Here is a 25,049-nt window from a genome sequence, read left to right on the forward strand (position 1 = left end):
AGACAGCATTCCCGACAAAAGCACAGCTGATCTATTATTTGAGCAATGCCCTATGAAAACACTGAGTCAAAACAAACCTCAATCAGCCAGGAGAAGTGCGGTTTCCTTTGGACCTTTGATTCACCTGCACTGCAGTCACTCCAGTCTGTGTAGTGCCTTCACTCAGTCCGTTTAACACGCCTCTCCCATAGTAGCAGCAAAAAAAAAAAAACTGTTGCTCTGGCTCTTCACTCTCGCCAAAGCTCCACCCCCTCTTGCCTTTTCCCTCCAAAGATATTGTCCGCGCGGCTCTTCCCTCCCCGGTCCCTGCGCCTTATCTGCTGAGGGAAGTTATCAGCTGCAGTGGCTCAGGGAAGTATGCGGAGAGTGGGGTGCTGCTGTAGGGAGGTGGCGGAGGAGAAGGGGGAGGGGCCAGCATGTTTGAATTTACATGGAGTGACAGGGTGTCTCTGCCCCCGGGGTGCCCCAGTGATCCATTGTGGGAAAAGAAAAAAACACACACACACACACACACCTCTGATCTACAGTCTTTGGTACACGTGGCTTGAAGCACCAGAGGGTTAAGTGTGAAATTGAAAGTAAAATTAAAAACTGTCAGGAGTTCATCCTGTGTCTTTCTTGACCATGCTTCTCCTACTTTTCTATATGTAGGCTATTGCAAACTATCTCGGCCACATGCCAAGTGACAAAGTTGAATTTACTTTGTTAAAAAAAGTGGCAGTGGTCCTACATTTCGTGAGCAAGTCAACCGCAAAGGAGAACAAGATTATGTAATGAAAATGTTTTAAATGCAATATGGAGGATGAATCCGCCTAAACACCCCCACTTGACGTGGCATACTTATTGTAAAGAAGACGTAAAGTGCATATGTCAAGTTTTAAGGCTTTTGAAAAAATACTACTTACAGTATTTAGATGGATGACATCAGTTGCAAGTTTATCAGTTGTATAATTATAATTTTATTTCAGCGAAGCAGCAATTTTAATGGAGAAACGTTGGGCAGAAATGCTATTTTATTTGAATATTTAAAGGGACTATACGGCGTTTAAAAATGTTAAAACTAAGTATTTTCCTCCCCCTACATGTTCCAGCCATGTCCTTATGTGTAGAATGAGCCCAGACCTGTTCACCACAACTGCCTCTAAAATCCTGCACTGTCACTCAAAAAGGTGTTACTTTGGGTCTGAAGTGCCGTCAAGCACGAGCTTAATATAGAACCTGCAGTTACGCTTAAGACCTGAGGTGGCAGTAGTGAGTATAAAATAACCAACTTGCATCTTGTCTCTTTAAAGAAGAACTAACTCACTTGTTTACCTTAATAAATCCCCCCTGAGAGTAATACAAGTGTTAATGGGATGATTGAGGGGTCTTTCATCTCCCCATGGTGTCTCTGGCCAGAAAACCACAATTGCAACTTCCCTGCCTCCGAGTCAATGACGCAATACACACTAATGGAATCACAAAGAAGAAGCTAAACGGGTAAAGCTAACTGCGGGCTAATGCTACTTTACTCTCACAGACAAAAAACGTAACAAAAAAGGATCAAAATTAACCGATGAAAAGTAAAGAAGCCACAAAAAAGCCACAAAAGAGCACAACACCTGCAGTGGCGCTTATGGCCTCTAGGGGCATGAGTTACTAGGTTCTGCTGACAGGAAATGGCATAGATAGAGGTAAAGTTCCAGAGCAGTTTAACTCATTTTCCATTTACATGGTTGCACGGCAACAGTTTAAAATGTTTTGCCTTCATCTATGTCACTTCCTGTCGGTGTCCAATAAGGAAGTGAAACTATAAACATCGCAAAAATGGCCAAACAAAACAAAGCACAATCTTCAGCAAAAGCTTAAACATAATTGTGTTAACTATGTTTCAGGAAAAAATGTGTCTATTGTGCAATCTGCACTTAAATGATTATTTGAAAAAAGCTAAACACATTTTTCTGATGTTCTTCTGTGGTGGAAAATAACATAAGTGGGGTCACACAAGTCAGTCCGTTTAGCATGGTCACAACATTGTAATTAGGTCAATTTGTAGTCGGTAACCCTAACCAAATTTAAGAGGACGACATTCGATTAGCATATGAAAGACGCTCTTCACACTATTCCTACAACATTCAAGTCTTTTAACCGCTTTGAGTATGTCTTACAAACCAGTAGACGGTCCATTAAGCCTGTTTTAGTGACAGATGGAAAGATGGAAAAGCCGAAGAGAAATACTTATTACTGGAGGGCAGAAAACACAATGTTGTACGAAAACATTTCAACACAGAAGGTAACATTACAGCTTAAAAATGTTGAGCAAACAAAACAAGACATAAAAAAACAAGAATCAAGGTTGAATTCATTACAGGAACTGAACTTTTACAGATGTTTTTGGCTGTGCTAGCAAAAGAAATGTGCAAATCCCAGTCAGATTGAGAATTCCTGCAATTTTGCAATATAGTGTGGTTTCTTGTGATGTGGATGTTTCGTCACAAGAAGCAATAACAATAGAAAAAAATCTATGAAAAACTGCAAATATCTCCCATATAGACGATAAATGCTCACCATTATCACTGACTATACGATGCTGAAAGTAATTACAGGAGGCAAAAGTATATCATCGTATGTCAGAGCTTTGGGGAAGTGGTCCAGCTGAGCCCACATCAATTTACCAATCTATAATTCAGCTTGGGCCGTAGGAGACGGGGGTGCATGTGTGACCGTGCCTCCCGCTGTCGGACTGTAAGTGCAGGGATTTCTGCTTCTGTCTGTGGCGAGTGGGGCTGTTTGTCAAACCAATTCTAAGTAAGAGGATCAATTGCTCACTGACTCTGAGGGAAGACATGCTCCTACACTGGAAAGTATTTTCTGTAGAGCTTTATTCAAGCAGAACGCCGTGAAAAGACTGATGACCCAAAGAATGAAGTGTGAAACTTGGGGTGTTAACTGTTGTTTACAGTGCTATACAAATAAAGTTCATTATTATTATTATCATACTTGTTAAGAGAATTTAATCACTTTAGAACCTGTTCGAGGCCACTTTATAGCAGTAAATAGAGGTTTGTAGAGAATAAGACACATAAAAGCCACAAATGTAATAATTGAGACCAAAATATAGAAACAACCAAACACGACTAAAACATGTGGTACAACTGTTTTGTTTATGAGGAGAAAATATGTTTTTAATGTAGTACAAAAGTGTAATGTGTGAATATCAAGGAGAGGATTCACTTACTGGTAATTAGCATAACACAATTTGTAGTTGTATTATTTTTGTTGTTATGTTTTAAACCAGTTCTAGAGGCCAAATGCCACCAAGACTGGCACATGAACTTATCTTGATATCTATGATAGCACACAAAACACACCTACATCATACTCGAAATGCCACTGGCCATTTCATCATTTTACAAAGTGTTACATATAGGGCTGTAACTATCGATTATTTTGGTAATCAATTAATCAACTGAGTATTTTTACGATTAATCGCCTTGCGTATGAACATTTAATTTTTCCAAACCTTTTATCGCATAACGTTAAAGTGACGCCACTTGACCTTTTTTTGATGGTGTAAACTTAAAGGGACTATACAGAGTTGAAAAATGTTAAAAGTATTTTCCTCTGCCTACATGGTCCAGCCATGATGTGTAGAATGAGCTCAGACCTGTTCACCACAACTGCCTCTAAAACTCAAAAAGGTGTTCATTCGTGTCCGAAGTGCCGTCATGCACAAGCTTAATATAGAAGCTGCAGTTACGCATAAGACCTGAGGTGGCAGTAGAGAGTATAAAATGACCAACTTGCATCTAGTCTCTTTAAAGTGAATGTTTGTTGGAGGCTCTTAGTGATAATTCTGCTACAAAACACAATCCCAACTGTTCTTCATCAAAAATACAAAATGTTCATGTAATTTTTTGTCTTCTTAAGTCTGTGTTTACCAGAAAACGATTAATCGATTACTAAAATAGATGTCAACTATTTCAATAATCGATTAGTTGTTTCAGCCCTAGCTATGTAACAATACAATTTGTTACTGTAATAAAACATGTACATTTCCTTGATATAAAATATATCAATAAATGAAAACATGTCCCCTGTTACTGTGTGTATAGGATGTCTCAGTATAGACCAGTGCATGCCTGCTCTAACATTAGCACATATTTCAGTGCAAGTGCCGAGGCCCATCGGTGAGTGGGTTAAAAAAAGATGCACATGTAGATTATTTATGAGCCGGGAGTGTTTCTCTGTACTGACTGCTTTAAGACAGATGGATAAACGTCAGTGTAACTGTTGTTTAATAGGCACTTATGGTTCACAGGTAATTGTAGGGTACATGGAGCCAGTTTAAGGAGGATATACTATAACTCTTTTCTGCATGGTAATTACAGAATTAAAGAATGAACAAACTTCAGGAAAAATGTTATTGGCTTTGGGCCAAGTCTAAACCACAAAATCATATTTGTGCTTTAATTTCAAGGCATCTGGACTTGACTTTGCACCAAGTATTTCTAAAACAGGAATGAAAAAGATTAATCCTTAACTCTAAACAATGATAGAACTGAAGAGTTGAGGTAAATTTTGGCATAGTTTGACAAATGAATATACTCACATTTATGTTTGTATATGAGTGTCCTGAGGCGACCGGGGTCCCGCCGTCTGCAGATCTGGAGTCTGGGGTCTTGACAGTAACTCTGTGTGACAGATGTAAACACAGACTTAACTAATGAGTTCAAGTGTGCCCCAGGAGCTGCCCTTTACAGTGCACAGTGGAGCGCGTCTGTGGTGTCCTCTCCAATCACGTTATTACAGTATATTTAGTTGACCAAGACAGATCAAACTGCCTAAAAGGTATTGATAATTTACACTGCGAGGCTGGAGTTTGTATATGTTACTACTTAAAGCAGGTCATTATACACCTTGAATGTATGTACATGTAGCAGCAGAAAACCACTGTCACATGGTTTTATATATTGGCAGATGTAGGACCTTACAACCTCACCCTCAGTATATGTTACAGGCATTAAGAGTCAGACCGTTTACTGCTCACCAAGTTAACATTTTCTTAATCATGCAAATAAACAATGTCTTCATGAGAGGTTTCTGCTTCAGTGCAGCGCGTGAGTCAGGCTTTCAAAGGGAGGGGTCCAGTCTTGTTACACTCTGCCAAACAGCGTTACTTACACCCACTCTCTCCTCGTCTCATTTCCAACGCTCCCTGCCAGCTGCAGTAATGATGACATTAAACAAAAACGACCTTTAAAAGTCCCACAGAGCAAATGGGATTATTGCAGGACTGTTGTTTTAGTGCATCTGCTGTGGGGCAATAATGTGGTCGAAACTGACTCAGATTAAATAAGCAGCTTTTTCACTTGCAAAATGACAAGACCATGTGTGACTTTTTCTGACATTTTGCAATTATGAGTAATTCTATGTCAGGAATATGGCGTAAAGGCACATTTAAATAGATTTTCATTACAGTTAACCCCTTACCTTAGCCTCAATGCATTATATCCAGTTCGGCTTTATCCAAATCTGAAAGCTTCTCGACTGGAGAGCAACAGAGTAAACTTCTCCTTTGAAAGAAAACAGACTTTTTTTTGTAACTTTGTTTTTGTCGCTCTTTTGTGACTTTTTCTCATAACTTTTCTGTTTCACTTTTGTCACTTTTTTGTCGTGTTTTCATCCTCGTTTGCGTTGTTATGTTGACGCTTTTGTCAAGAAGCTTGTAGATTCGGGTAAAGCCGTGGTAAAGTGTCTCGGCCCACCCATAATCGACAAGATAGAACTTTACTTGATTAGACTAAAAGAAAGATAAGATTATTCATTCATATATTGAGGAAACCATAAATCTACGACTTGATTGTGCCCCCGCCTTGGTGACCTATCCACGGTCAGGTCAGGACAGAGCCGTCTGAGCAGTGTCCATGTCCTTCTTTCACTGATGAATCGCTCTTTTGAGGCAGACGCCACAGTGAACGTGTGTGAGGCCAAGATCAAGCTTTCCCAGAGACGCAGCACAAACGTCTGATTGTGACCTGGCACTACAAAGTCTCAGATGTAGAAACAGGGAGGTGCAAACAAAGATGCGAACTGATACTACTTTGACAAACCTTACCAAAGCCTTCCAGATGAATGCTTTAGGAGGGGTCAGTCATACGTCAAAGACAAAATACCTGATTTCATTGTCATTTAAATTCTTAACTTCCTCTCCAAAACTAGAGATGGGTTACACTGCACTTTTAAAATCAATGCAATGCCAAACTAATATACAGATCAATAAATCTTCCTAATCGCTGCTTTTGTCTGTTTGTGTCTATCCAGGTTGAAATGAATGGACACAATGCTGCATGCTGGCACGTGATAATTAAGTCACTCTAAAGTAACTGTAATTGCTGTCTTGCTATTTTCTATACATTATGTTAATTAGTAGGTGTGGGTCATATTGTATCGCATATCGTTATCGCGAAATAATTTTTTGATATCGTTGTAATATTTTGTAGCGTTGTAATTACTCTACAGCTCCATCAGAGCAGCATAAACCCTGACTGTAGAACATGGGGACAGGTGCTTAAAAAGTAAAATGAAATGAAGGATGTAAACTGCTTGAGTAGATCATATTTGTGAGGAAATTGGTATGTTGCTAAAAACAAAACAAAAAAAATATATATTACTGAATTAGTCTTCCCAACAGGTGTAAGGCTGGGATTTGGAAGTATTTTGTCCATTGTCAATTACATAGTCCAATATATCGTTATCATGATTCTTTTTTATATTGTGATATAGATTATAGGCCACATCGCCTTGTTAATTAGTATCAATACCTAAAATGCGTCCTGACTTGGTATTGATACATTGATACTGTGGTATTGATCTGCCCATTTCTTATTTATTCCCCCCTGCATGTGCTGCAGTCGGGCCGCACCCCCAGTCCAAAATTGTGGCTCCATAAATGTATCAGCACATGAAAAGAACTATTTTTAAATATTTACTTTCAAACAATTATGCTGAAATTGGTCATATTTGATGATTCTTAACCTCTTACCACCCGCCTTTTCTCCATTTCAGCCTGACCCAAATCTAAAAGCTTCTGGACTGACTGGAGTTTATAGCCTCGAGGTCAGAGCAACCCCTCATTTGAAAGCCGTGTTGTCGTCACTTTTGTCACATTCATTTTTAATCAATTTTTTTCCACTTTAAAGTAACTTTTTTGTTACTTTTTTGTGGCTTTTTTCATTGCGTTTTCATCACATTTTTGCCGCTTTGTTGTTGCTCTTTATTTGCTTTTGTCACTTGTTTTGTTGGCTTTTTTTCAATACGTTTTTTACGTGATTTGAATTAAGCCAAACTGGAGATAATGTGCTCGATTCAGGTGGAGGTGAAGAGGTTAACCATATAATTTGCTCAAATAATATCACTTACAACCTAACCCTCTGACCAGGCAAAGCTCTCTTCCCCCGCTGCAATCCATATATATCCCTATACTTTCCAAATTTTTTCACCTGCACAGAACAGCACTAACAGCCCTAAAGTCTAAAAGGAATTCCTTCAGGCTAAATTTGGTAACAGCGCCGTCCAATACATGTGTCAGTTTGTTTATGTGGTCGAGTCATGGCCACATGCGTTTAATTGGGATGTGCTTAATGACAGAAGACGAGAGACAACCGCAAAACCACACGCACAGACGAGGGAACAGCGAGAGATATACGAGCTTCACACAACAGCAGAGCGACAATTCATGTTACAAATGAAAAACAAACTACATCACACGCTCACACTGTAATTAAGTGTGAGGAGAGACGCCCATTCAGTCTCTGATTGAAACCATGTGTTAACAATTGCTTTGTTTAATGGAGATTAAAAAAAAGAGGCATACATACAGTAATATCTGTGTAAAAAGCAGACTGTAATAATAATGCTAACACTGCCAAAACAATACCTGAGTAATAAACTGGGCAGCCCTAATAAATGCAGTATATCTTTAAGAAAAATAAGAAAGAATATCCCAAAATTCCGAACCACGAAATATCTGAACTGGAAACAGCATGAGTTAAAGAGCTCCGTAATCAAACAGTAAGATCCCCCATGGACTGAAACTTTCCTCGATGTAAAGGGTGAACAAAATTGTTTAATGATTGAGTTACCTTTCTTTGCCCCATATCTTAAAATTATATTTGAAAAAGTCCATAAACAAAACAGAATTCTCAATCAAATGCTGGATTATTTTTCCGACTCAGTTAAAAATTTTGCACAGAGAATGAATTACTGAAAATGAACCACTGAACTAGCTACTATATTATTTAAGAACACCCCAGTGTCAGATGAGGCTGTGCTGAAGGGCTTGGTCAGTGTCTTTATACAAAGTGGTGCCAGATGAGCTCAGACTTTTATGATTTACAGTCTTAAAAGTTTTATCCTGCACAAAATCCAGAGCCTGGTTCTGTGCCATCAGCCTTTCACTGAATCTGCAACACTCCCATGCCCAACAACTGTAGTCCATCTCTGCAGTAAATCTTGTACTGTGACTTGCATATGCTTTGCAAGATAAAAAAAAAAAGGCTTGTCTTTTACAGTTATAAATGTCCAATACTGTCAGGAATCAAATGGGTAGCTGATGGTATCATATTGGAGAAAGAGAAGGAAATAATTGAACAGGTTACAATAGGAGTTAAAGTAAAGCTCTGCTTGTTCTCAAGCACGGACAGGAGTTGCCATGATGTAAAACTCATGGCAACTCCATGGTGATTCATCATGATGACATAAACCAACACAAGGGTATAATAAATATATATCAATGTGGCTTAGTCTAAGAAGCTACAAAACTTAAGTGGACATGTTTAATCCCTGGGCTCAGTTTTTCACCAATGCTGCATCGATACCGTCCACCACACACATACCATGGCCTTGTCGATCTTAGGTTCTTCTTTTTTTTATATAAATATATATATCAATAATGGGCAGTACTGCTGCCTTCGGTACCAACAATATATCAGGTCTTTAGTCCACACACAGTTTCTGTCTTAATAAGAAAAAACACATTTGGGCCAAATGGATATTTAACACATGTAGGTCCAACAAAACGTCACATTGCTCTTCTAAAGCTAAGAGAGAGTGTGAGGTGGCTATGGAAGCTCGAAGAAATGCTGACATAGGACAGCTTGTGCTGCTAAAGATTCAGTGAAAGGAATATTAAACCTTTAAACAAGACACAGAAGAATAAATGACAACTAGAACAGAGCAGACATGTCAGTTGAGAACAATGCCTATAGCATGCCTTTAGTTCTTGAACCTTAGGATAACTCTTGACGGATTTTTCTCCAGTATGAGCTTAAGCCATTGGTAATAACCAAATGTTTTGGTTTTCCCACTGTTCCCATTAGTTCCATGACACTGGTTCAGAGGAATGACACAGTCGCAGCCCAACAAGGGCCGAGGTCTGTATCTGCAGCTCACACAAACATTTATCATGAGTCATGACAGATTTAAGAATTACTGAAGTGCAGTCATGCTCATTGTGGGATCAACATCTGTTAATCCGCTTGGTTTTATTGTCTAATTTTGAAATGGGGCTTCATGGCATTGGACTCTTTTTTATTAGTGGTTGGATGCGTTACAAGACTGCACGTTGAACTCTGGTTCAAAATCAGCGCAGTTCAGTGTAGTTCATATTTTTTGTACTAATATTATGAATACAATCATCAGTACCACAAGGTCCGAGACAATATCCGTATTATCCACTTTCATCAATCCTGGCGATGCCAAAAGATCATCATTGCAAACCGCAGACTTTAGCAACTGCACAACTGTCCTGCCGCCTTAAGAAAGTCTCTGATGACTCAGCAGTGGTTGGATGCATCACTGGCGGGAATGAGAGGGGAGTACAGGACTGTGGTGGACAACTTTGTCACTTTGAGCGACAGGAACCACCTACAGCTCAATGCCACAAACCCACAGAATTGGTGTTAAACCCGAGGAGGACCAAAGTTGCGCCTTCATCCAGGCAGCCTGTCTGGAGATGGCGGAGAAGTACAGGAGGTGTACTGGAATAAAAACATGGACGCGGTCTACAGGGAGGGCCAAAGCCTTCATTACTGAGGCAGCTGATGTCTAAGGTAACGTAGGTACCCTTTTATTTTCAAGTTTTGATGCTGTTGGTCCTCAAAATTTACAAGAAAAATAAAAAAGTATTGTTCAGGTATCGGTATCAAAAACCAAGTATATTTAAAGAACCGGTATCGAAAGCAAAATGGAACGGTACCCAGCTCTACTGAGGTCCTTCAACACCAACCAGACAGTGCACAGAATGTTCTACGAGTCTGTGATGGATCTGGCGGAAGTTTTAAAGAAGTTCACAAGTTGTGGTAAAAACAGGCACTGATGGGAAACAAATGAATGTATTGACAAAAACATGGCTGAAGTGAGAGGTTTTTAAAAAGTCGAAGTGGAGTCAGAGTTAGTCTCAACAAGCCAAACAGCCTCAACCGTTCCATTAATTAATTCAGCTTGTAAATATTATAGGTGTAACCAGCTGCAACACCTGATATAGATGACAGGTCTTGTTTCAACAATCAGAATGGCGAGGAACCATTTTGTCAGTGTCATATTTCAATCTGCCTCGTGTCCTTGAAGGAACCGGCTGACGCGTTTCAGTATCACACCAGAACTTTCCACTCCATTCACCACTACATAAACATTTATTTTTAATTTCTATGAGCTCACAGTGTTATGTTGGAAATTAGTACTTCTCAACAAGGACTTTATGTTGATGCCAAAAACAGGCGGAAAAAAGGACTTACCCTCTTCTGTTTTAGTCTTCTCATCAACTAAGCAAAAAACACAAAAACACATCATTACTATTTGCACTATTTGAGATTCCAGTTCAAAACTTTACAGTGAAAAAAAGTTACTGTTTTCATACATGATTGATCGCACTGCATGTCTGTAATTCTGAGCAAAAGAAAGACAGTATCTATGAAAGTACTTCAAACAATGATGCTCAGAGACCTTTCATTATGACCTGTGGCTGTGCTGTAATTTGAGTGCACCGAGGTTTTCTTTGAACTGTAGTTTCAAGAAGTATACTGAAATAAAGAAAACAAGCAATAGTAGTACTATTCTCTGTTTACTTATTTTTCAAGTAGGGATGTCTTTGCATACAGATGTTCATGAAATGGCTTCTAGATTTTTGTTTTCATTTTGATAATAATTTTTATCTTAAACTTCGATACCAAGCATCAGGGTCAAGTATAACAATGACACAATATGAAACAGATATTGTACCTGGCCCAGTATTGACATACAATACATTGACCAAGGTGCTACAGGAGGCAGTGTCCATCCAGGTTTGTCCTTCATCCCAACCAACTGTGTCAACAGTCCCCTCACGCCTCACCAGGACAAAGCACGTGGGGCTAATGTTAGCGTCAACGTGCAGCAGGACACACACACAGTCCCATGAAAATACAAGTATAAGTAGTTCTAGATGTGCAGCATATTTTGGCTGTAATGGTGTTTGAATAACACCTGAAATGCAGCAGTCGTGGAATCCTGACAGGTCCAATAAAACAATGGCAAAAAACTCTTGCGCTTTGCAGATGTTGAGGCTGTCATCAAGTAATACATCAACAAACTACTCATTTCCAAAATGTTGCAGACTTATATACTCCAGGAATGTACTCTTGGACCCCCAACCTCACATCTGCAAATAAAAAACAATATCCAGTTAAACACAAAACCACCCGCCTTAACACAGCACATATTCTCCAGCTCGACTTTAACCAAGCTTCTTGACAAAAGCATCAAAAGAGCGACAAAACGTGATGAAAAAGCAACGAAGTGATGAAAGGGGGGGGGGGCAAAACAGGCGACAAAAACGCAGCAAAACAGATGACAAAAAAGAAGTAAAAAGGTGAAAAATAACACCAAAAATATGACAAAAAGTGACGACAATGCAAGGCAAAAGCTTCGATGAATTTTGTTACAGTCAAGAAGCTTTTAGATTTGGGCGAAGCTAAAAAGGAAAAATTGTTCTTGGTTAAAGGGATGTTTCAGAATTTTTTATATGGGAACTAATTTCCTAGTTATCTAGAGTGTTGTTGATTTCTGGAGATATATCTTTTTTAAAATTCCTGCAGTCCTTATATTTGAAGAGTTTAGTGGTGCTAGGCTAGTGCTAGTCTAGTGCATGTCTAACTAGTAGCCTGCATTAAAAACAGCCCAAGCACAGTGCACCTGAGGCAAATCACGTATACTGTAACACCAGACTACTGATATAAATGTCTATGTTGACTATGTTGATTTTTTTTAATATAACCATTTTGCATCAGCAGCGTCAACTTCCTGGTTGTAAGCTACGCAGCGGCGGGGTGATCTGCTAGGTTATCCGATCTACAGTAGTTTGTTGGCCGGCATTACTACACGTGGAATTCACAAAGGAGCTTTCTACAAATCAAATGGAAACGTTTGGAGGACTAACCCATGATTTTGAAGAGGCTTTTAATGCAGGCTACTAGTTACCATAGACATGCGCTAGCCTAGCACTAGCCTAGCACCACTAAACTCTTCTAATATAAGGACAAAAAAAAAAATTATAATCTCCAGAAATCAACAACACTCTGGATAACTAGGAAATGAGGCCCTGGGCCCGATCTTGTGTCTCAAAACGCACACGATAGCGTGACATTTTGCGCTCAGTAGGAGCGCACTTTGTGATCTTGCCACTCCACACTTAGCGCATTTAAGTGGGTGGAGACACACATTTTCCTCCAACCAGATGGACTCCGCGTCCAGGAGAGTGGTTGTGTGGGAGTGGGGGGTGAACATGTGCTTTTGTTTTGCTTCGCGTTCACACCAAGCGTGGGCCGATCCGCGCCACAGCGGACGCTGTAGCTCTTTTTCTCTCGAGACGTGAACATCGTTTAGCTCACGATGGGGTGAATAAAGTTTTTAGTTTGACCTGTGAGAGCCTAAGGCTTAAGAAAGAACGCAAGACAGCGCAATGTAAACGAGGAAGTGAATGTCAGCCGTGTTTCCATCAGTGCTGTCACCTCCTCTTGTGACGCCTCCTCCCAGGTGGCGGAGGCGAATGGCACATATAGCTCCGCCACTCGGAAAATAATTTGCCAAGAGCCTGCGCCCATCCGTGCGCTGCCACAAGATCTGGCCCCCTATATCAAAAATCCTGAAATATCCCTTTAAGGCAGAGGTTAAGAGGTTAAAGTTCCATTCTGATTTATAATTAGCCATAAAATGATGAATATATGCCTGAATTTAGTATCTTCAGCTGCACAGCAGAGGCTGGTTAAGCGGGTACTGAGCAGGACGTACTGCTTATCGTTTTGTTTTAGCGCGACAAGGAGGGCGGCCCAGACCCACCGCAGTTACATCATGGGTTTTTCTGCTGACCAGCCTCTCATTGGTCTCACATTGATTTAATGGATGTGACGGTTCTGACCTGTCCCTGTCATTGCCCCCTCGTCCCTCTTACATAAGTCGTACAATTATAGTCTTATTATGGTGAGCCAAGCTCATTCATTTCACAACACAGACTTTGCCTATGCCAGAGTAAAGACCAGACAGATATGTGTCAAACTGAAGGTCCAGGGCCAAGACTTCACTTAACACTATGCAAGTAATGTCACGTTGCCACAGTCTTCTCCAGGCTTGAGACTAAGAAAGATTGCCTGACGTGATAGGATTTAGTTTACAATCAGATATGAACATTGTATCTTCAGCTAGAAACATGATCTGAAAGTCCAGGTTAAGTGTAGAAACTTAACTATTAAACAATGACACTGACCATTCATACACAGAAATACATTCCCTTGATTTCATTTTTCTTTTCAACACATCAATTCTAATGTCTTTTCATATGGATGTGCAATCAATAGCAATTTAATTGAAAACATATTAAATAAGCCAAATTGCAACGGCTGAACTTATTCGGTAATTAGTTTTTAGTATCCTTTGCAAACACTAAACTATTGTGTCTCCATAGGGCCATATTAAGTGCAAAACAAAGAAAACTGCTTAGATACTTGTATTTGTTAAGCTGTTCACATTTCAGTCTTCTCTCATATGTTTATGCTCCAGGACTGTGAAATTAATCTTGATTTTAAACCAAAATGACAAAACTAGCCACAATTACGATAATTATAATAATAATATAATTAATGTTACAAACATTGCTGGAACATGTAGGGTGAGGAAAATACTTAACTTTAACATTTTCTCTGTATAGTCCCTTTAACTGCAATAACTTTCCGTTGATCATTTAAAGATGCTGCACAGTGAAGTTAAATGCAGTGCATGCATGTAAGTTTCAGTTTGAGCGTGATGAGGAGGTGACCAGTCTGCTGTTGTTGTTATACAGTGCAGCCCAGCTGTCACAGTCCACACTGACAGCTGTATTAACAAGACAGTTCTGTGCTGAAAGACGGGGTCACAGCAAAGTGACTCATGACTCAAATGTGCTGGATAAAGTGCCATTAATACTTCTCTTTGGTTAACTTTTCTATGCAAAGACTTTGTCACTAATAACAGCATCTCAGATAAGGAATGAGCTAAGCCAAGATCAAGATCATATCAAGACTAAGCTCTGTCAAAAAGACAGATGATTTGAAATGTGCTCAATTTTTATTATTGTTATAGAACCACAACCTTAACGTATTATTAATAAAACATAATATAAAATTATCTGTGATTCAATAAGTAGAAATTGCAGTTAAGTACCTTCTGAATAAGCCCAAATACCACACATACCGCAGTTTGAGTACAACTCCTGTATAAAATATAAAACAGTCTTTTCTTTCATTATAAACAGCAAAATTAGACTCATACAATGTTATTTCACTGAACTGTTAACATTGCTCACAGCCTCACTTCACAAATCCATTGGTCAGGCTTTCCTTGTGCTTTGACACCAACACATAGCTGGAAAATATAAAGTCATTATATTTTCACATTCCACTTTGATCAAAACGTGTGTGATATCAGTGTATTACGTAATTCTTAAGTCCATACCGAACAGAAACGTGATATAATGTCACATGATGTTTTGTGTTTGTTTGTTCCTCACTAAACGCATATCAGTGATGGGGACAAAACAAAAGGGGCCAGCTCAGTAATGTCCTTTTGCCTCGATACTTCCCATACACAAACATGACGCTGGTATCTCCACTGCTTTGACCAGATACATCCTCCGTGGAAACTGTGAGTGTGCAGGGCTATCAGAGATAACACAGTGTCTGTTTTTGTTTGGATTTTTCTGATTTAAGACAAAAACTATTCAGAGCATTCTGCCAATTGCAAGGTTACAAAAAAAACTAATTTCCAAACAGACGGATGTGGTGCAACACCATGCATTGTGTAATTTAAACTGTCAGCACCAGGTTAAAAGGTCATTGCCCTTATAGAAACATGTGTTCTCTGAAAGAACATTTCCAAACATTGCGCAGAATTCAACAGGTTATTTTTAAACGTTTGCAAAAAAACGTTTTGACTAAAGTAAAGTCTCACGAGGTCCTGTTCTCAGAAAGGGCACTAAATGAGTCACCAGGAGACATGCCTCAATGCAAAGCCACTTTAGGCGTAAGTACGGAATGATGAAAGGTTGTACTTGCCGAGGAATCTATCTAGGAAAACATGTGTCTATTTGTGGTCCAACTGGAGGACAAGCGATAAACACCGGATTATACACAAGGTTGGACTTTGGATCTCATGTCCACAGACTCTCACAACAGCACAACAAAATATTCACTACGATTAGAAACAATCAATCACACGTGAGGAGGACCAACACCCAGCTCAAAGACTGAAGTAAGACATTGTGGTATAGATTTCACCACCATATGTAGCAACATGAACCTCAAGAAAACTTTCTTCTCACGTCTCTCTCACACATCACTCAACTTCAAAATATACAATACAAGATCCTTTTATGAATGATATTTTATGTTCCTTTATGTTTTTTTGGTCATCTCTTTTTCTTATTGCACGTAACAGAACAAGGTGCGTCATCACAGAAATGCTTGCTTTCCTCCACTGATGCAGCATTCTGCCGCAAATACACAGAGGATGAGAATAATTCAGTTCTCAAGCTTGACCCAGTTTGTTCAAATTGGCACAGCACAGACCCACGCCACGAGCAGGAGTCTACAGCCAAAAGCTCAAGCCTCCAGAAGTGATTTGTGGCTCGGTGATGAAGACAGAACAGCGCAGTACATGTGTGTCCACAAACAGGAACAAGGCCAGGGCGTGTCGACTGTAGAGCAACTGATCATGCAGTAAATGTGCGTGAATAGTGGGTCAGGGGGGCACTAGAGCATGTTTCCTGGACATTCACACGAGTATAAACAGAAACCGCCCCATTTTGATCATCAGTCTGTCCGAGATTATTAGATTGTTCAACCACATGGTAAAAAAGTGAATAATCATCAAGCTCAATAGCACAGATTATTGACGACAGTGGTCATGGATGTTATTACCCAAACCATTGAGGCTTAAAGATTGAGCTCAATTAAGAATGGTTGCAACAAAAAGGAAATGTTTATTTTATTTGACCTTTATTCAACCAAGAAAGTTCCAGATTTCAGAACCTCTTTTTCAGGGAGCCCTGGCCCAGATCTTTAGTTTTTTTAGAGCTAAGGAAAACCTAGAAAGCCTGGGAAATATGTCCTGTGTAAACAATAACGTTCTTGCTCCATTGGGTCTTGTTTTGTAAACAACCTGCTAAGCCTGTAATTCAGACCTCTAAACATGTTCTGCAATCTATGGGATTTTGTTTTATTTTATCATTTGCTATTTCAGTAATTTCAGCATTTCTTGTCAGACAAAGTGTAATTACATAGTTCTCCAAACCCGTTCAGCAGTAAACAACAGAGTAGCAGTGAAATGTGACCTTTCCATCACTCTGTGGTGTGGCGCCCTCAGATCCTCGAAACGCACAGGGATCAACAGCAGTAATGAAGGCATCCATAGAAGCGGCTCACGTGGATGGACACATGCACAGCTATAAATTACCTCAATGGATCTCACATGAAGAGTGTGAATGAGAGAGGCACCGAAGCCACGAGACAAACCAACTGTCTGTCTTCACATGGTCCAGTTGGCCTGCACTCTGAACGTCCAAGATGACAGTTTATGAATAATAGGGCAGTGACCTAGAAGACTGTAGCTTCATTTACATATTAATGCAGCGCCTGAAGTAAACTAATTAGCTATCCCCCTCCATCCCTCAACTGGGGGCTAGACACTGTAAACTGTGTAGCTAGGTATTTCTGACAACATAATATGTAATAATGTATAATAAGGTCACTGTTTGCACAGGATGTGGGAATTCTTGATGGGCATTGTACATAAAACACATTTCAAGTCTGCCCAAGAGAGACATATTGTGCAACATAACAAAAATGAATAATGGAATAAAAAAAGACTTATACCTTAATCATTAAACACAAAACAAAATGAAAAACAACAACACGTAAAACAAACTCTAAAATATTTCTGACTCAGTCGGTCTTTTTTTACTGTCCCCCCCAAAAATGGAACCAGCCCTGACCCAGATGTCATGGTGATGCCCACCTGAGCAAATTCAATATCACCTTAAGTACAAAAAGTATAGAAACTGTTGACAGTCCTGACAGGCCAGAAATGTGCCATCTAAAGTACAAGCACTAATATAGTACTCTGATGGATGCTTTAAAATAAGTAACAATTCAGGTTTGAGGGGGGAAAAACTCAGTACATTGAGTTAATAATTGAATGCCCTACTTTCTTTCTTCAGAACAGACTTCATGCAGTGACTCTGAACTTTGTTACTCTGAACTGAATCCTCTAATGCAGTGAAGGGTACACAGAATACTATGCACTAGTATTTTTCTTTTTCTTTTTTGTGTGGGTAACTGATTCAAGATCATGCACTTAGGCATGCTGCATGTCCTGCCCAGTCCCGCGCCTGTGTGACCAAACAGGCTAACACGAGCCAAATAAATGACAGATGTAGTCAAAGTCTTGAGAGAGCAAAGGAAGATTAATGTAATATAAAAGACACACATGTCTTAAACAAAGGAAAAACCGTGCAGTCCAAAACCCAATCAGAGTGCAGAGTATGAGAGTGAAGCCACATGTTTTTGATAAGTCCTTCAGCAGAGAGTGAGGTAATGATGAAGTCATCTGTGTCCTCTGGACAGGTTCAAAAGCACTGAGCCGTGCGCATTTTAACAGCCTCAGACTCGCATTTTCTGTTGCACACTTAAAAATAACTTTACCCAGTCATTGCATTAACTTTCATAGAAAAAGAGCAAATGTATGACATAAGAGAACACTGCGAATCTACATCACTCAAGTTTTTAAATGCAATAAATAGCAACAGTAAAATAAAACAACTTTGTTAATGTAACTTAGAGGAGAGAACAACTAAATATCCATCCATCCATCCATCCATTTTCTTCCGCTTTATCCGGGGCCGGGTCGCGGGGGCAGCAGTCTCAGCAGAGAGGCCCAAACTTCCCGATCCACACACACCTCCTCCAGCTGTTCTGGGGGGACCCCGAGGCGACACCAGGCCAGCTCGGAGACATAGTCCCACCACCGTGTCCTGGGTCTTCCACGAGGCCTTGTCCCACTAGGACATGCCTGGAACACCTCCCGCGAGAGGCGACCAGGAGGCATCCGGAACAGATGCCCGAGCCACCTCAGCTGGCTCCTTTCGACGTGGAGGAGCAGCGACTCTACTCCGAGCTCCTCCCGGGTAACTGAGCTCCTCACCCGATCTCGGAGGGTGCGCCCAGCCACCCTGCGAAGGAAACTCATTTCGGCCGCTTGTATTCGCAATCTTGTCCTTTGGTTAATAATAAGTAGCTCTGACATTTTTGCACAACACAGTAATGTTACCTAGAATTATTGTAATCACAAAACTATGTATTAACTAACTAACTAATATGTTTTACTACACCTTAAACGTCAGTGAAGTCTGAAGAGCGGCCACAGAATTTCACACCAGATCAAAAATATTTAAACATGCACACATAATAGATGAGTGACACCTGGCTGAAGTTGTCTGTAAATGTCTGCATAATGTGCTATCTCTAATCTAACACAATATAGATCTGCCTGGAGGAGGACTTGTGCAGAGCTATGAGTCAGCCCCCTTATACCCACAGAGGGGGATTTAGTTCATGTTTAAAATCCAGATTGCCACACATCATTTACAAAGTGCAGAATGTAGAACAAAAAATCCAGTACAATCTCTGTACAACTGCACTATTGGGCATCAGTTCTGACTGTGCAACGTGTTGGTCCAAATATTCCAACTCCAGTAGAAATGCTGATCCCTAATTTAGGATGTATTTAGGATGCACCTGGCGTATGTGGCGTTTCCAAACTTTCAATAACATTTTATTTTGGGCTACATGATGGAAATACAATGAGAGGATGATATATGGCCGTTACTTTAGTCATTTTAATAATAATCTACTTAAGGCATTGATTACGCATTTTGCTTTAATGACAGTAGATCTTAAACAGGACGAACACTCACCAGCAGGCTGCCCAACTGGAAGAAGGAAGACCCACTAAATGCAGCTCATTGGATTTTTCCACCTTTTTTGCTCTGTCACTGGAGCATCACTGAGCCCGGGTCCTCACATGGTCCTCACGCCTCCTCAGCGCGTGCAGCTCCCATCGCACCGGCCAGCGGAAGCCATCGAAGATCACTATGTGGCAGGAAGTAACCTTTCGCTTTCTTACACTGGTAGCACTTTTACGCAAATCCCTTGCTTTCTTCTGAGACGCGTGTATCTCTGACACAGTCGATAAAGTTTCCTTAGCCGCTAAATGTGATGTGTCCGCTTCATTTTCACGTAGCTATATGTATGCACTTTATCATTAAGCCCCATAATAAGTTCATATGCTTGCTGCTATTACAAAACGTGTTTTAACTGTGGTAAAGATGGTGGTTTTGTAAATAAAGCTTTTTTGCTTGGCGGGTTGTCGATGTTGTTTATAAAGCAGTATAATGGCGCCATCTGGTGAATTTCCAAGAATGTACAACATGTGGTATTTTTCATGGCTGGAACAGTAGTTCTCAAACTTTTTACAGTTTAGGGAGGAAAAACATCAGGAACAGGAACATCCACAGCTGTCAACCAGATCACATTGAGGTCCGCCTGAAAAATCCAGGTACCTACATGTGGTACATGTAGGCTTCATGTTTACCCTGTTTTACCATCTGCCATCATAATCTTGTAAACTTTAGTCAGATTCTGTCCAGTAAATAAAGACCAATCCATGGACCATAATAAAAGCCAGCAATAAGTACTTTAATGTTTTATACCCACTCAAACATTTTAATACCCCCTGAAACAAACCAGGCCTGGATCTACAGAGGTGCAAACTGTTCACCCCTTCAGTTTTGCGTCACAGTGTGATGAGCGTCTCTCTTTGCTCCTCTCTGAAACTCTGATAAACACTCAGTCATTGTTCTGGAACTGAAACCAACAGGTGACTGGCACTCTCCCATTTTTGCCCTTTCTACAGAAGTCTTATTTTAGTTCACTCTTTTATAGTTTGATCACAGTTGTTCTGCATTATAAATTAGGACAATAAGCCTTTAAAGATTTCTTTTTCACTTCCTCTGTACGCACCAAACCTGCGCACAAGCAGGGCCCAGTGGCAGTGTCAATGAAGCGTTAATCATCTGACAGATATTGAGTTATAAGATCTCCCACACCCAGATTATTACCACGCAATGAGGAAACTACAAACATTTGATATCTTTTCTCCAGATCAGCAAATTGTTCTTCAAGCCATTTCGTTCCAGCCAGACACATACCTCCCGCCACAAGATCAGTTTTTTCTCCTCCACCACTGGACTCATGAACAAAAACAAGCCCAACAACTCTGTATCATGAATGTAATAACCTGTTCTAGCCATTCTCTATTGCACTATGTGGTATACACTTAGCTCTGCTGCTAACACATCGATACAGCATATGAGCACTGATGACTTTTCACTTTTTTTGCTCATTAATGAATACAGTATGTGTTTTCATGATTAGATCCTTTATTGTATGCTACACAACAGCATTTCTTTCCAACACACTTGTCTTTGTCCTTTATGACTGAAATGTGTCTATATCAGAGGTGAGCAAACTCTGGCCCGGGGGCCGGATACAGAACTCCAAGCAATTTTGTCCGGCCCTTGACGCTCTTCGCACAATTTATGTAATTTTTTTCTGCATTTTCCTGCTGAAATACATAGCAGTGTATAAGAGGCACGATGGCACATCTTACAAAGTCACCAGTGCCACCGTTATAGAAGTAACACGGCTAATGGTCAACAAATACTGTATAGTGTTGACTGAATCTCATCTCATTTGCAGATTTGGCCAGAAATTGATCCAGTTAAGGTCAAATATCTTCAACTACTTCAGCGTAACGAGACTCACAGGTTCGCTGAAGTCTGGCACCTCCAACCATCCTTGTGAAAATACTGAGTCGCTTAACAAGCTTCAAATGGGTGTGGACAGTTTCCAAGTTGAAAAGTGGTACCGGTAAGCCTGTTTAAAATATTTGGCATGATTTAATGCAGTTGACACGAGACAGAATGTTGTTTTAATAATCGATAACCTGTCTGATTAGTGTTCAGTCACATTAGTAAAAATACTATTTCCTTCTCTCTTGTTTTAAGAGATGCTAGGGCTCTGCTGCTCTGGGGACTTGGCCACATCACAATTATAGCCAAGCTGCAATCAGTCATGTTGGGCCAGAGCCACTTCACAGACCCTCCAAAATGTGTAAACAGCTGTGTAGTCCACCCAAAGCAGCCCACAATAACGTCAGGATGCTATTCTTAGAGCAAGTAAGTTGCTATTTTCTGACCCTATTTCTTCACTACCCTGCCAAAAGAACGCCTTAGGTGTAGTTATGGAACAGGAAGAGACTAAAAGAAGCTCTCACATGAGAGGCTAAATGCATTTTTTTCCATAGTTCACAGCAGCAGTCTGTCTGCTGTTTCCCCGCTGCCCCAAACATATTAATATAATGACCTTGAATCAGATTAGCGTACTTGATTTAACACCTCATAGAAATAAAGATTAACATGCATTTTGTCAGTGAAAAAAAACCAAACAACAACATTGTATTCTTTTTTTATTAGTTTATTTGAACAGGGAGAATGCACATTAATTAACATCATACTGTAAATGTGCCAGTTTTAGCTCTAGAGCTAGTTTTCAACTGTAGTCCCTGGGCAAGATGGAGATTGTCAATAGTAAACAATATACAATAACAACAACAATCATTATTAATTTATAAAATGATAAAACAATTCATGAGCATTATCTCACACACAACCTATGTTTACATTCGGCACAAACACTACACCATAGACACTTACACACAGGCAGAATTACACTGGCAGCAGGCAGGCAGCACAAAAGCAGCAAGAATAAAATACATTAACAGTGATGTACAAGTTTGATTCTCAAGCAACCAGGATTTTAGCATCTTTTTGAAAGGCCTCAATGTATCAACATTGCGTATGTGAGAGGGGAAAGAGTTCCAGAGCTGGACTGCTCTCAGCTTTTTTGTTTTGCCTATCTGGAAGTTACTGGTCTTCAGGTCATGCAAGTTACAGGAATAAATTGAAAAACTGCCAACTTAGATTCATTTTTATAGTTGGATGGCTACAGTACTTCTGATGACAAGCCTTCTTCCTCCGCTCAGCCCTACATATTGTTGTAGAGGCACTGCATCGACCAATCACAAGCAGACAGGGACAGTCGCTCTCCCTCTGTGCAGAGTGCAGAGACACACTCTGGCTGCACATGTCAGGATCCAGTCATCGGTGCACAGCGCTTGGACACTGCACTTAAGAGATCTGAACTGTTGTCTCTGTCAAGTATTGTTTTTTATGACGGCGTTTTTGCACAGTCTTTTTATTGGTGCTGTTTGTCTTGAACATATATGCCAACATGGGATATCTGGCAGCTGTTCTGCTGTTCTTACTATATGGTGAGTTTATTTTGAAAAAACTGCTCATTGATATTAATCTGAAAACAATTACTACTCTTCATTGCAGAGGTGTAGTGTTGTCTTTACTAAATTGCTCAACGTAGACCTCTGGGTTAAATGTGAATGTTTAACTTTTTGCACCATATTTTCAAACAGCTCTCTTAGAAACGCACATGAAAACTCAAGAGAGAAGCAAATTACTTAAATCAGAATCATGTGACTGTGAAAGAAACCTTTTGTTTTCCATAGTTTTACCATTTTTATTAAGTAATTATGCTGATCTCCCCCTAAAAACTAAGAACTTATTTGTGTGTTCATTTAGTATTTGGCACAGTGATTTCAGTTTGGCCATGCATGTACTCAGCCAACTCAAGTCAAATACTGGTAGATTTTTGTTATCTTTCTTATAGCTCGCCTACTCTATATTCTGTACATATGATCGCATGCATTCATCAATAGTAGTACTAATGTTGCTATATATGTGCAATTTTGTAAAAAGAAGCCTATCTTTTATGATCTGAGGTTGAAATATCACTATCAATATTAATATAGAACAGGACTCCACACCCCCCCTGCACACTCACTCGCACACTCTGAGGTACAGAACGCCTAGATGCGGGAAGGCTCGTTTTAAAAGAAGCCTGATCCCGTCAGCCATCAAATTTCTTAACAACAGGCCCCACTGAGTGTACTCCATACTGTTTGTTCTCTGTTGTTCTGTCTGTCCTTTGTCAAACATGCACTGTGAATGTGAAAAACTATTTCCTCCTGAGGACAGTTAAGTCTAAAGTCTAAAGTCTATCACGGAAAATATTCTAATGAAATGAAAGGCTTATTTAGATCAGTGATTCTCAACCGATGGGTTGGGCCCAAAAGTGGGTCACGGAACCATTTTCATTGGGTCGCGAGCCTATTCCAGGGAACATTTTTTTCAATATCATTAATGTCATGTATGCCGATGATCTTGAATTTAGTCCAAGCAGTGCTGGTATGCAAGAACTTTTACATCTGTGTTCCAAGTATGGTGTGGATTATGACATCAAGTATAATGCAAGCAAGAGTGTTGTAATGATTTGCAGAACATGAGATGAGTATTTGGGACTTTTTATCACTGATGATTTGGCAGATGATGATGACCAAAAAAACCGTGATGGGAAAGTGCCACCCACTTATTTGTTTCTGCTGGGGTCAGAACTTTTCACGCAGTTTTGAGAAACTTAATGTATAGATTTATTTGTCGGCTCAACAATTGCGACAATATGATTATTATGAACCCAACATCAAAGTTAGTGCCACGCCTTACCAGTCTGAACTGTGGCGTCACTGGTACAGGTGACTGCTCTGAATTTTTGGGTGTTGTTGTTTTGTTTGTTTGTTTGTTTTTTAACTTGACCTCGATTCCACAATAAAGATGATGATTGATGATGATAATTCCAATCTTAAAGGCATATCTACTACTTGTTCAATACAATCTTGTGTGGAAAATATAATATGTTATATCAAATAAATTTTATTTGGGTCATGGTCATCCTAGGATAATGACAGTTTTACACTCATTTACTTTTACATTATATTTTATGAGTTTGTACAGGGTGTCATCATTAAATAAATCTTTTAACCTTACTTTGTTTTCCAGAGGGTATTTGTGCCGTGCAGTTTTTGGCCCCTCTGAACATGGGTGGAGTTACGGGACAGGTGCAGTTCGACTCCACTTCCCAGATGGCCACCCTCAATGTCTCCGGAGCGGGCTCCTGCCCATCTGTTCACCTGTCCATCTCTGAGTTCCCAGTTATGTTTGGCCACTTCGCTCAGCCATGCTCCGAAGGCAACATCGGCCCCGGCATTTACAACTTCACCGCTAACCCTGCCCCAAACTCAGTCGTCAATGTCTCTCAGCTATTTGCTCTTAGGTCAAGGCTAGATGACTTCTCAATGACAATTGAAACTTGTAATGGCACTAAAGTATGCACCGTTGTGAGTCAAGGTCAAAAGCTCTTGACACGCCAGGCAAGGTTCACTGCAGCCATAGCTGGTAATGTTTATGTACGCCATAGACC

At 40.0% G+C, this 25,049-nt stretch overlaps 1 protein-coding gene across 2 annotated transcripts in view; it reads right to left on the reverse strand.

The window, feature by feature from the left end:
• add3a (adducin 3 (gamma) a) overlaps positions 1 to 19,538 on the reverse strand; it is a 79,772-nt gene extending 60,234 nt beyond the window's left edge. The window contains exon 1 of one of the 2 annotated variants that reach the window (XM_079553893.1): positions 19,517 to 19,538. The gene's annotated coding sequence lies outside the window, so the exon portion shown is untranslated. Of the gene's footprint in view, positions 1 to 77; positions 345 to 19,516 lie in introns of those variants that run through there. The other variant, XM_079553892.1, reaches the window with a different exon arrangement.
• Between the last annotated feature and the right edge of the window lie 5,511 nt (positions 19,539 to 25,049).

Source organism: Gobius niger, assembly GCF_951799975.1.
Source record: "Gobius niger genome assembly, chromosome: 3".
Taxonomy (NCBI): domain Eukaryota; kingdom Metazoa; phylum Chordata; class Actinopteri; order Gobiiformes; family Gobiidae; genus Gobius; species Gobius niger.